Source organism: Peromyscus eremicus, chromosome 2 (genome assembly GCF_949786415.1).
Source record: "Peromyscus eremicus chromosome 2, PerEre_H2_v1, whole genome shotgun sequence".
NCBI classification, from domain to species: Eukaryota; Metazoa; Chordata; class Mammalia; order Rodentia; family Cricetidae; genus Peromyscus; species Peromyscus eremicus.
The window spans coordinates 20238272-20252269 of record NC_081417.1 but is presented as its reverse complement, the minus strand read 5'-3'; the positions used below and the strand labels follow the sequence as shown (position 1 = coordinate 20252269).

General features: G+C 35.7%; 1 non-coding gene across 1 annotated transcript; it reads left to right on the top strand.

Moving 5' to 3' along the window:
* The first annotated feature begins 380 nt into the window (after nt 1–380).
* On the top strand, nt 381–486 carry LOC131905362 (U6 spliceosomal RNA). Its single transcript, XR_009377893.1, has one exon. It is a non-coding gene; the product is annotated as a U6 spliceosomal RNA (small nuclear RNA).
* Nucleotides 487–13998: the final 13512 nt, after the last annotated feature.

The following is a 13998-nucleotide window of genomic DNA, read 5'->3' as shown; positions in this document are numbered from 1 at the left end:
AAAGATATTAGAATATATGATCATTTCTCCCCATCAACTCTTTGTCTCTCTCTGTCTCTGCCTTTGTCTCTCTGTCCCTCTGTCTCACTCTGTGTGTATTTGCCTTTCTTTCTCTGTCTTCTTGAAAGTCAATAGAGTTCACACACATTCATTTAGGCTGCAATCAATATTTATTGTTAATACTCCTTTTATTTTGTTTCTAAAGCATTCCAGTACTCACTATAATGAGGTTTTAAGTACTGGCCTAAGGCAATACAGATTTGTCATAAATAAGAAATTAGCTCCTGTGAAAAGAGCAGCACATTAACATGCATCAGGTGATCGATCAGTTTTTCTTAAGCTGGATAGAATGTTAGTCTCATATTATCACACATTTTCAAGTGCTCACCTCCACAGCACATATACTAAATTGGAAGGATACAGAGAAGATTAGCATGGACCCCGTGAAAGGATGCCGTGCAAATTCACGAAGTATTCTGTACTATTTTCAGAATTTATTGTATGAAAAACATTTTTAATTAAAAAAGTAAAAATTTCAAAATTTACTCTGCACACAAAGGCCAAATCTCCGTGGTTCTTAAGGCCTTTATAGTCTAATCCCCAGTGGCTTTCTAGACTTCCCTAAAGGTCAAGTACAACAGAAACACCAGACGAGCCAAGGGGGGAGTGACAGGCAACGGCTGCCCTGGTCATGCTGCTCGTCTTTCCTTAGTGTCTGCATTTTGTGTTAGTTATTTTCACTTGTTTTTTTCCCTTACTCTTACAAATTCTATCACTTCTCAGTCAGGAAACCAATTATGAATCCATTGTGAGGGAGCTACCCACTGACAAAAACAGAGCCCTCAGAACCAATCCTATCTCTGAAACTCTCTAGTTGGCATCCAAGCTCTCAATTCCAAGGCCCCATTGGGTATTTCATATTCAAACCCTGACACATTTGTACTGTCTGAAGGAAATAACTTTATATTTGAAAGGGCTTACTTTAGCTTAGAGTTCTCAAGTTTGCGGTGGAAGGGTCCCTTGACTCAAGCCCATGTGAATGAAGAACACAATGACTAGAGGAGTTTGTGGCAAGGTAGAGTTCCTTACCACATGGAAGGCAGCAGAAAGTAGAGAAAGGTGACAGAAAGTGGTCTAGGATGGGTTCATCATTCCTTGACATGACCCCAATGATCTATTTGCTGTAACTAGGCTATATCTCATATTTTCAATCATTTCTTAGGCAACCAAATTAAAGATCCAGTAAGAAAACTACCTACTGGTTAGAACAGAGCCCTCAGGATCCAATCACATCCAAGCTGTCAATTCCTGGCCCCTATGGTACATTCCACATTCAAATTCTAAACCATTTGAATTATCTGAGAGGAGCTTCATGTGATGACCTCAGATCTCCATGCATTTCCTCCCTTGCCCATCAAGAATAGAACAAGTAGAACACATGTGGAAAGCACAGCAGATATTCACTGGATGTCTAAAGTTACCGCTCTCAGAAATACCCTGCATGGACCTGCTCTATGGAGGAGAGACAGCCACTTTGCATGCTGACCCTACTCTTAGCTGCTGGTGACAATATGTGTTTCATGACCCAAGATAAGATAATAGAAAAGATAGAAAGCCCTGTCTTGTTTTCTCAAACTGTAACATGTAAAACTAAATTAGATGGAAGCTTGGGTAAGGTAGGTGGGTTTTATTTTACAAATGGAAGATAAAGATTTGATAGTGGCTGTTATTAGATTTTACAGAGCCAGTAAAATAATTCTGTTATGTAATAAATGTTTACAACAGGTATGAAAAGTATCTGGCAGTTCCCTTAGAACCAAGATGAACGGGGTGGGGGGCATATGAAGCTCTAGAAACCCATTGCTTCTCTCCCTCCTTCCCAAGGTATCACCTAGGGACACAGGACTTCCTCTCTCCACTCTTTAACTTTAAGCTCTCCCCCAGTTTAGTGAACATTTGTATACACTACAATGTCATGGAAAAGTTTCTGCATTGAATTTTTTAAAAGTTCACATTTTCAATTCAAATGTCATGATTATGTTTTTTTTTTAAATTTTTTATTTTGGACGTAGCTGTCTATTCTCTGAGATGGTGGTTACCATAGGCTAAGTGTGAGTGTAGCTTATGGAGTATGTCTTAGTCCACTGGGACTGCTATCACAAGAGTGCTGTGAACTGGGTGGCTTATCAAGTGTACAAAATTATTTTTCACATTTTCAGAAAGTAGAAAGCACATGATCAAGGCACCAGCAGATTTAGGTTCTGGTAGAAAGTGTCCAATTCATGGCTCCTTCTATATGTTTTTTCCTAAATAGAAGGGTTAAGCTAGTTACCAGGAGACTCTTTTACAAGGGAATTAGTACCATTCATGAGGATAGAGCCCTCTTAACCCAGTTATCATCCAAGGCCTTACTTCTTACTACACTCATATTAGAGATTAGCATTCAGCTGTGCATTAGCATGCAGATCAAAGAAATGTTATTTTTGAGGAATTCTTGTCATCCTATTATTAAACTTCTGAAAATTAAGAATCAAGATATTGGAACTAGAGAGAAGGCTCATCAGTTGAAGCACCCTCCTTTTGAGGACTTGGCCTAGAGTGTGATTTTATATATGCAGGAAATACACCCATGTCCATAACAATTTTTAATGAGGAAATAAAAATGATAGTTTCAAGTAAGACTGACAATTTTACTCGTCAACTTATGATTATATTATTTCATTTTATGTGTCCATGTTTGTATGATAATAATGATTTGGTCAATATGAGTGAGATTAGACATCAAACATTGCAACTTGTGTGTGTGTGTGTGTGTGTGTGTGTGTGTGTGTGTGTGTGTGTGTGTGTTGTAAGTGTGTGTTTAAATTAACTACTTTTTTAAAACAATTTTAAGTTCGCAGCATGGATTTCTTGGTTTCTATTTTCCTACTCTTTGCCAGGGCTGAGCAACTTGTAAAGTTTATTGTAAAGCAGAAAAATGCTTAAACTAGCCTTTTATCTGAAATTTACCTTCAGTGTTTACTTTCTGTATATTTTAATAATCTATGCATACACAACAACATTATCTCCCCTTCTGATATTATTGGGGAAATTCTTTCAGGGAAGAATTATGTCCTGTTTGGTTTTGCATCAACATTTATAGAAGTATCTAGAGCACAGAAGATAATGGGTAGAACATGGGACAAACTATCATAATGATGCCTGAACATATATATATATATATATATATATATATACATACATATACATACACACATACATATATGTGAATTAAAATGATCAGAAAATATAAACTACCAGTTTGTCATTTTATTTCCTACTTAACAATTAAAATAATCTTGTCAAACTATTTTGTCTAATTATTCTAGAGATGTCATCCCCCCCCCCTTTTTAGAGTAAATGAAACAATTATGGGGCATTGCCTGCTTTGAATTACGGGACAATTGATTATGTCCATGTTTGCTTAACTGAACCTTGGAAACGACCTTTTGCCTTAATTAGGTACTTCTTATAACACAGTACTATGTAATAACTGAAATCAGTTGTTTAAAGAAGCAACTGTCATACAATGAAGGATTAACTACAACAGCCACCAAACAAAAGGATACCTTCTATAGCTATGATTGCTATTGTAGTGTTTCATTTTTTATGTGTTTTTAACATGACTTTTTCCATAGCTCCTTTAAACCAATAAGCCCTTTGGAAAGCAGTGGCTGTGAAAGAAAATGTACCAAACAGCAAATTTACTTTCCATTCATTTTTATTGTCCCGGTCACAGTAGAATGACCTCATTTGTCCACTCTAATCTGTTCACCTCTTCCAGAATGCGTTTGGTTCTGAAGAGCTAAATCTCATGCAAATACTGTAGGCTGTTGCTATTGTCTGCAAATTACAATGAAGTTTACTCATTTTACTTATTCATTTTCCCACTGAGCAAACTACAATACAAGCTGGTCTTAAACTGCCCCTTTAGCTCTCCTTTCACAAGAAATGAAACCAATCATGCTGTGTTTCATAACATCACTTATTATTTAGTTGGCTATATTCTTTCATAGATCAATAATGATAATAAAATGTTGAGGTTTTACCAACTGCAGTTAATGTTTAACCTGAATTTTGAAAATAAGAAAAAACTACAAGCCTGTGGCTCACCTCATTCCTTTTATAATACCCTTTAATAATTTGATTCATTTACCAAAAAAAAAAAAATCAAGGTGAGAATCACAATAACCACAAATAGGGAGTGAAGGATGTTTATTTCTTCTGATAAGTAGTGATTATACTAGATGGAGTTTGAATTTTATATACTGGTTGGGAAATAAAAATAAGAATAAAAAGTATAAGTTCTCTAAAACTAGTGTTTTCAATTTCTTGAGGTATTAAAGAGATTGTGCAACATACTCAAATGTATATTCCTTAAACTCTGGACAACATATATTCATTACCGTTTACAGTAGTCTATTGAAATATCATTTCTCTCTGCTTAGAATATCTCCTCTGAATTATTATTTCAACCATCCAAATACTGTCCTGATAATATTTTGTTAAAATGCATTTCTTGTAACTTTATAACATTCTTCATAAGTCGAGTGAAGTTTTTCTCTCTTCCTCACATTGGCATCTACTAGAATATTGAGTGGGGAACTTTGGAATGGGTGGTGCTCTCTGTTAGCATGAGTAGAAACAATTTGTCATTGTCAGAAAAGTCTCATACATTTTGATGCAGAAAAAGGTTACTGAGTCTATTAAAACAACTATGCTCTTGAATTAATATGTAAGACAGAGGTAGCCAAAGGGTAAAACTGAATGTAAAACTAAATGAAAATAATTCTACAAAAAGTAATGACATTCAAATAAATATTAAATATTGCTTTTGGTGGGCAAAAACTGGATCCAGAAATACTGAGAGGTCTAATACTTAGCTTAGACAGAATGAAAGAAAATTTAAAAGGGCCTAAAGTTTGTATATTGCCAATACCATAGGTGTGTAAGAAGCAAATATGTGATATTTTTATGTTATTATGGATTCTATATGTCAATTATTTAATCACTTATCCAACAAAGTCCACTTGAATGTTTTGTGTGCTAAACATAATGCTAAGTTCCAATGTTAGAAAACTAGGTAAGAGTCATTTCCCCTCAAAAGTAGCCTCCAGCTTAGTAAAACGAAATATGATTATATTCAAAGATATTTTTATTTTTAAATCTAATAAATGGCTCTTTAGACATTTTAATAAAACCTATTTTATAAAATATGCACACAGTTCATAGACAACACACACACACACACACACACACACACACACACACACACACACACAGACACACACATTTAATTTGATTTACCCTATACAGGGGATAATGCTCTTTGCAGAGCCCATAGGCTACTAAATAAGAATCACAGTACCAGATGAAGGATACTTCAGCTTGAGTTGTTGGTTAAGGTTGTCATGGAGACCCTTAAAGAAGTACGTTCTCTTGGTTCTCCAACAGAACATAATGGTAAGACCCTGTTATTATAAACACAAAACACTTAGAACACATGACATGGAGAAACCAAGTTGGTATTTGCAAGAAGTTTCTTCCTTACTTACCAGCTTTTCCAGTACCAGAAGGTTCTATGCAGGTGGCTAGGGAATAAAATAAAATAAACAAACAACCCCCCCAAAAAATATCAACAGTATTACCAAGATGTGAACACTGTAAGCTACAATAATGACCAGCATGATAAAATATGCACGTGTCTGTACTAATGGCATGAATGTATAAGTGTAACCAAACACATTCTGATTGGAATTTAAGGCCAGCTCTACAGGAGAAAACATGCTTGGTACTGTAAATTTATCCAAAAGTACATGGTTGGGGAGCTCAGAGGTTCCAGGGGTGAATTTACTACTATTATTTTATTAAAAATTAAACAAAGCAAAACAAAACAAAAAATTAATATAATACTGAAGTGTTCTCTAAATTCAGATGTCTCTATCCATAGATTGCAGCTTTATGACCTCATCAATTAAGTTTCTTTGTTCAACAACAGTTAACAGAGAATCATAACTGATACTTAGAGTAAGTGTCTGTGTCATTCTTAGCCACACTGGGACACCTACATCATAATTGGGACAACCAAGGCTCATAGACCATCAAAAAAGAAGGGAAGGATTCTAAGAACCAGACCTCTGGGAAGACTGGTATACAACGTTGTTTTATGGATATGACAGAAACAACACAACCATGAATTCACAGCAGCTGTGGTTGCCTATTTAAAAAAAACATGCACAAAATCAAGTCAGTCAAAATACTGGTGATGGAGAATCTCATGATCTGAAAACCCTGGCTACGGAACTATTGACAGTTAATGGCTTCTAGAGAATGAATATTCAGTGTAAATGTGTGGCCCTCTTAGGTCAACAACACACACAGGAGTGTATGGATAGCAGAAGACACAAAAATTGGTTTTTGTTTTTATTTCGAATAGGACCTGAAGTTTTTAGGTGGAGAATAGGTATGGAAGGAGTTCAAAGATTTCAACAAAAATGTCTTCATATATGTATGAATATCTGAAAATATAATAAAATGCTATATTAAACAGATGTAAGTATTACTATTAAATATTATTTTAAAGTTAATATTGTATCTTATTTTCTAGGCCAATTGAACTAATACAGGAGGATTTCTACTCCAGGTTTCTCTTTTTCATGAGGTTTACTTGGAAAGAAATGAGATCTGTCAAAAGCTTTTGCTGTATTTTACATTAAACTGCTTTCACAGCCTTCCTGCAATGCCCAGCTCTTGAGGTCCATGAGATCTATGTATTGATGAAACATTCTGAGCACCTAGTAAGTCTCCTTGAGAATTTCCCTGAAGGCAGTGAATGTCTACACACATTTTTCTACTACTAACCGGCCACTCGCAGAGCCACTTCCCAGCTGACAGTGGCAATCAGATATGCTTCCTGTACTGTATTCCAGGGAGCATCAAGTCAAACTATATATATGGGGACATGTGCACAAGTCAAAAGATTGCAGACTAAAAATTGATCTCTCAAGTCCCTGCAAATGGGAGATAGATAATCAAAGCACTAATTTTTTTGTTGTTGTTTTGAAATGAGAATGATTTTTCCTGAAATGGACTACAAGTTCAATATAATTGCCTCTATTCCCTCCTGAGTATTAAGAAGAAAGAAAAAATAAATTCTAAGCATTATTTATTTATTTATAGAAGGTGCATAAAAACCATATACACCACGCAGCACAATGTGATTGTTCAATACATGTTAGGTAATGCTCAAATTAAGGTAACAAAACTTTCCCTTCAAGTATTTATCATTTGTGAGTCAATAACATTCAAAATCCCTTTTAATAGATTTTAGAAATATGTCTTTAACTGAACAGAATAATATAATATCACTTTTACTTTTTCTTCCCTCCATCTAACCCCTCCCAGCTCCCTTCCTTCAAGTTGACAGCCTCTTTTTCTATGAAATATGACACACTGTTATCTATAGTCACCTCACTGTGCAGGATAACACCAGTCCATTTTTCTCCTACTTAAATGTGGCCAAGAACCTCCTCATCAGCCTTTTCCCACCCAGTCTCCTACTCATACTCCGTAGCCAATGGAAACCATCATTCTACTGTCAACTGCTGTAAAATCAACCTTTTTATTTTACATATGAGTGAGTTCATTAAATCGTATCTGTTTGTGTGTAGTTCACTTCACTTACTATAGAAATTCCTGTATCCATTCACTTACAATCTTTTATCTATCTTCTTTATGTCTGAATAACACTCCATAGAGTTCAATCCATAGACAAAATTTTGGTTAATGAACATTTTTATTGTTTGAAATTCTTGGTTGTTATATAGTGTTGAAATGAATATGCGATATATCTATAATATATTGATATTATTTGCTTTGATATATGTCCCACAGAAAAATTATGATATCATATGGCAGTTCTATTTATAATTAAAAAAAAAAAAACTTCTTCAGTGTTTTCCACAAAGATTATATTGCTTTAAATTCCAACAACCTACATGGAAGGATTACATTTTCTCCACATACATGCCAGCAAATCTTTGGTCTTTTTGATAACTATTATTACTGGAATGAAATGTTTGGGTTATATATTTTTGCTGAATAAATATATGTTTCTATAGAATAATGATGTTGAATATTTCTTTCTCCAAAAAATTGTTAGATTTATATGATTTATTTATTTTCTTTTAAAAATTATCTTTTGTATTATAAGACTATAATATAATTATGTTATTTTGCACTTTTATTCTTCTTTCAAAACTCTCCCACATATCTCTCCTTGCTGTCTTTCAAATTCATATCACTTTTCCTCATCTATTTAATGGTAATTTCTATGTCTTCTCATAGGAAATGTCAAAGGCTAAGTTCTTTACCACTTTGATTGGATCATTATTGAGATAGTTAAGTTCCTTATGTAATCTGACACTAACCCTGTATACTTTACAAATACTTTCTCTCATCCTGAAGGTTGATATTCTGAGTGATTAATATATATATATATATATATATATATATATATATATATATATATATATATATTACTCCAGATACTTTTACTGAGATTAATGGATTTTGAATCAGATTTGTTAAGAGATTTTGATACTGATTTTACAGAGTAGGCTTAAAAGAACCAAACATATTCTAGAGAAAGTTAAGACACACCTGAGAATATGGGTGTGAGCTTCTCAAGAAAGTGTTCCCAGGCATAACCTTTAACATTTCTTTCAGTCTTTAGAGATAGCTGTAATATTTACTGCTTCAAGTAACTGTGATTGCAATTGCAATAAATGAAAACTATGTCTAAAAGTAAGGGTATTTTAGTGGACAATCTTAGCTTTTATTTATGAAGTAGTCAATGACATATGATCCAAATAGTCAGTAGAAATAACTTATCTCTACTCCATGACTGTTTAAAAATGGCATATTTTCACAAGAAGATAATAATTTGAAAAACATGGAGAATCTGTGATGATTCTCAACCAAAGAATCTTTCACTGTTGATTTCTGTATTGTGAAGTATTTGATCACTTCAGAGAGAGAGATATTTTCATTATATAATTTTGAGTAGTATAAACACACACACACACACACACACACACACACACACACACACACACACACGCAATTAGAGTACTCATAGTAGAAATAAGAATCAGATGTAAATTTTAAGAGTAAAGCTAAGTAAATTCTAAACATGGTTACTAAGGATGTTATAGGAATCTTCCTGCTAAAAATATGTAAAAGAGAACTAACTGAAATTTCCTGAAATGCTTTATATATAACCCAAAGAGATGATGGAAGATTGCTTTCCTGTAAAGTTTTTTCATTCTGCTGTGGTGAGAACTTCTGCTACTATAAATCTTCACTAAAGATTTCCTGTACTGTACTCTAATATAATTAATTAAAATTTATATAGTAATTCAAATCGAGCACATTTTACCATTGATATAAGGGTTCAAGTATCTAAGTTATGAAAACATAGGCTAAACTGATGTTCTTGGTTTTGGAATATCTTTTAGAAACATAGGAACAAACTGTAATGTTGTATAATATACTGCAAGTGGACAACATGTTTGATGGCCTAAGAGTATATATTTAGCACTTTCTTTGTATTCAGAGTACAAAAAAAATCATAGGCATTGGGTTTCCTTTTTCACAGTGTCAGAAGAAAACTTCTACAAGTTCATAAAGCTTTCACTGTCTTTTGAAAACATATGTTTTCTATTGCTGTGATAAAACATCATGACCAAGACAACCTATAGAAGAATTTATTTGGGTTTACATTCTGGAGGATTAGCGTCTATAATGTTGCAACAAAGACACAGAAACTGAGGGTTCAGATCTGGAATGGCAAGTAGGAAGCAGAGAAAGTAAACTCAAAATGGACGAGTCTTTAAACTCTCAAAGCCCTCCTTTGACACACTTCCTCCAACAACACCATGTCTCCTAAACCTCTGAAACAGTGCCCCCAGTTGGGAGTCAAGGGTTCAAATACTGTCTGTGGAGGACAGTCTCACCCAGATCATGACAGAAAGAAAACTGAAATTTAAAACAAACTGAACTTAAGTAAGTTTTGTGCATCAGTAATTTGAAGATATTTTTATAAATAGAACAGTTTATTTAAGAAAAATCTCATCCAGAGCAACAAGAAAACTAAGATATTTGTAGGGTATTATCAAGGATCAGAAAGGAATTTCAGAACCTAAGGATAAGTAAATGATAGACAAAACTCCCAAAAATGTTGAGAAATGTAATTTGAAATTCCTAGAAAAAAAATTTAGGCTTTACATATAATTTAAGAAGATACCAGAAGATTATTTGACTTTTTCTAAAGAATTTTTTTAATTTAATGGTTAGAATTTCCAATGTTATAAAATCTCTTAGCAAAGACTCCCAATCTGTTATTTGATACTATCACAATAAATTCATATTTGTCACAATATAACACACAATGCTTGACTTCTGCAGGTAGTCACAGAGTATGAGGAGAACTAAATACATTAATTTTCTCTACATTATACATAATTTTGATTTATTTATAGAAGGTTTTCTTTTGCTCTTTACATATTTGAAATAAGTGTATATTCATATAAAGATATTGAATTAAATTTCAAGAAATATCTTGTGCTCTTTGCAAATTTAGATTCAAATTATTGTTACTAATTTTGTGGTAAATTATACTATTTTATCATGTAGATATTTTTATGTCAAATAAACCATCTTAAAATTCAACCTTTTTCTGGATATATCAATAACAATGTATGGATGGAGGAGATATTCATGGAACCCGATGACTCACTGCTACACTCTTTCCTGTTGGTAGATACAGGAAAATGAGGAGTCAGTGCCTTTAAGTATGTTCCTACTAGTAATTCCACCAGAATCCATGAATTCTTCCTACCCAGTTTTCACACAAATGGGTTGGATTAAAATAAATGGGTGACACAACAAAATAAGAAGAAAGGAATTTCAGAAAGGAATTAGTAAGGAGTAGGAGGAGTTGGTAAGCACAGAAAGATGTAGGAAAGAGTTGGAGAAGAAAGCAACCAAAATGCTTTATGGACGTGTAAGAAATGGTCAAAGAAAACATGGCATGTACTCACTTTTTTTTCCTTTTTTAAAAAATTTTATTTTAAAATTTAATTTAATTTAATTTTACATATCAGCCATGAATTCCCTTGTTCTCCCCCCTCCCACCCACCTCCCCGCCCCTGCCTTCCCCCCAGCCCACCCCCTCATTCCCATCTCCTCCAGGGCAAAGACTCCCCTGAGGATTGAGTTCAACTTGGTAGAGTCAATCCAGTCCCCTCCTCCCAGGCTGAGCCAAGTGTCCCTGTATAAGCCCCAGGTTCCAAACAGCCAGTTTATGCACTAAAGACAGGTCCTGGTCCCACTGCCCGGCTGTCTCCCAAACAGTTCAAGCTAATCAACTGTCTCAATTATCCAGAGGGCCTGATTCAGTTGGGGGCTCCTCAGCCATTGGTTCATAGTTCATGTGTTTCCTTTAGTTTGGCTATTTGTCCCTGTGCTTTTTCCAACCTTGGTCTCAACAATTCTCCTCGCTCACAGAAACCCTCCTCTTGCCAATTGGACTCCTGGAGCTCCACCTGAGGCCTGGCCATGGATCTCTGCATCCGGTTCCCTCAGTCATTGGATGAGGTTTTTAGCACAACAATTAGGGTGTTTGGCCATCCCATCACCAGAGTAGGTCATTTTGGGCTGTCTCTTAACCATTGCCAGTAGTCTATTGTGGAGGTATCATTGTGGATTTCTGGGGACCTCTCTAGCACTTTGCTTCTTTCTATTCTCATGTGGTCTTCATTTATCATGCTCTCTTATTTCTCGTTCTCCCTCTCTGCCTTTGATCCAGCTGGGATCCCCTGCTCCCCTAAGCTCTCTTTCCCTCGAACCTTGCCCTTCATTATCCCCACTCACATCCAGGTTGTTCATGTAGATCTCATCCATTTCTCTGTCATTGGGTGATCCCTGTGTCTCTCTTGGGGTCCTGTTTTCTAGGTAGCCTCCCTGGAGTTGTGAGTAGCAGTCTAGTCATCCATTGTTTTACATCTAGTATCCACCTGTGAGTGAGTACATACCATGTTTGTCTTTCTGAGTCTGGGTTACCTCATTCAGCATGATTTTTTTCTAGATCCATCCATTTGCCTGCAAATCTCATGATGTCATTGTTTTTCTCTGCTGAGTAGTATTCCATTGTGTATATGTACCACATTTTATTTATCCATTCTTCAGTTGAAGGGCATCTAGGTTGTTTCCAGGTTCTGGCTATTACAAACAATGCTGATATGAACATAGCTGAGCAAGTGCCCTTGTGGTATGATTGAGCATTCCTTGGGTATATGCCCAAGAGTGGTATAGCTGGGTCTTGGGGGAGATTGATTTCCAATTTTCTAAGAAAGCACCATATTGATTTCCAAAGTGGTTGTCAAGCTTGCATTCCCATCAGCAGTGGAGGAGAGTTGTCCTAGCTCCACATCCTCTCCAGCATAAGCTGTCCTTAGTGTTTTTGATCTTAGCCATTTTGACAGGTGTAAGGTGGTATCTCAGAGTTGTTTTGATTTGCATTTCCCTGATGATTAGGGATGTTGATTAATTTCGAAAATGTCTTTCAGGCATTTGAGTTTCCTCTGTTGAGAATTCTCTGTTTAGTTCTATAGCCCATTTCTTAATTGAACTGTTGGGCATTTTTGATATCTAATTTCTTGAGTTCTTTATATATTCTGGATATCAGTCCTCTGTCAGATGTGGGGTTGGTGAAGACCTTTTCCCATTCTGTAGGCTGTCGGTTTTCCTTGTTGACCATATCCTTTGCTCTACAAAAGCTTCTCAGTTCAAAACAATTATCCACCATGATCAAGTAAGCTTCATCCCAGGGATGCAAGGGTGGTTCAACATATGAAAGTCAGTCAATGTAATACACCATATAAACAAACTCAAAGAAAAAAAACCACATGATCATCTCACTAGATGCAGAAAAGGCATTTGACAAAATCCAACACCCCTTCATGATAAAGGTCTTGGAGCGATCAGGAATACAGGGAACATACCTAAACATAATAAAGGCAATTTACAGCAAGCCAACATCAACATCAAATTAAATGGAGAGAAACTCAAAGCGATTCCACTAAAATCAGGAACAAGGCAAGGCTGTCTGCTCTCCCCATACTTATTCAATATAGTACTTGAAGTTCTAGCCAGAGCAATAAGACAACATAAGGAGAATAAGGGGATACAAATTGGAAAGGAAGAAGTCAAGCTTTCCCTATTTGCAGATGACATGATAGTATACTTGAGTGACCCCAAAGATTCAACCAAGGAACTGATACAGCTTATAAACACCTTCAGCAACATAGCAGGATACAAGATCAACTAAAAAAATCAGTAGTACTCACTTATAAGTGGATATTAGCTATTAAGTAAAGGATAATCACACTACCATCCACAGACCCAGAGAGGCTGAGTTATGAGGGGAGATCTAGGCAGGACGTAAAGATCTCTCTGAGAAGGAGAAATACAATAGATTTTGCAGGTAGACTGGGGCCAGAGGGATCAGATTGGAAAGGGAGGGATGGAGGGAAAGAGCACAAGGAGAGATATGATGGGGGACATTTAGGGAGCAATATGAAAACCTAGTGCAGTAGAAACTTTCTGCAACTTATGAGGGTGACCTTATCGAGGACTAGGTAAATGGACCTGGAACTGGCCATCTTCTATAACCAGGCAAAGCCTCCCAGTAGTGGGATTGGGACATCAACCCAGCCAAAAAACCTTCATCACACAACCGGTCCTGCCTGCCAGATGTGTTGGGACAATGGTAGCTCAGAGCTTGTATGAGTGGCCAGTCAATAACTGCGATAACTTGAGGCTCAAACCATGTCAGTCCATGCCCAGAACTGCCTGGATGGTCAGAATCTGGAAGCTAGATGACTCTGAGACCTAGAG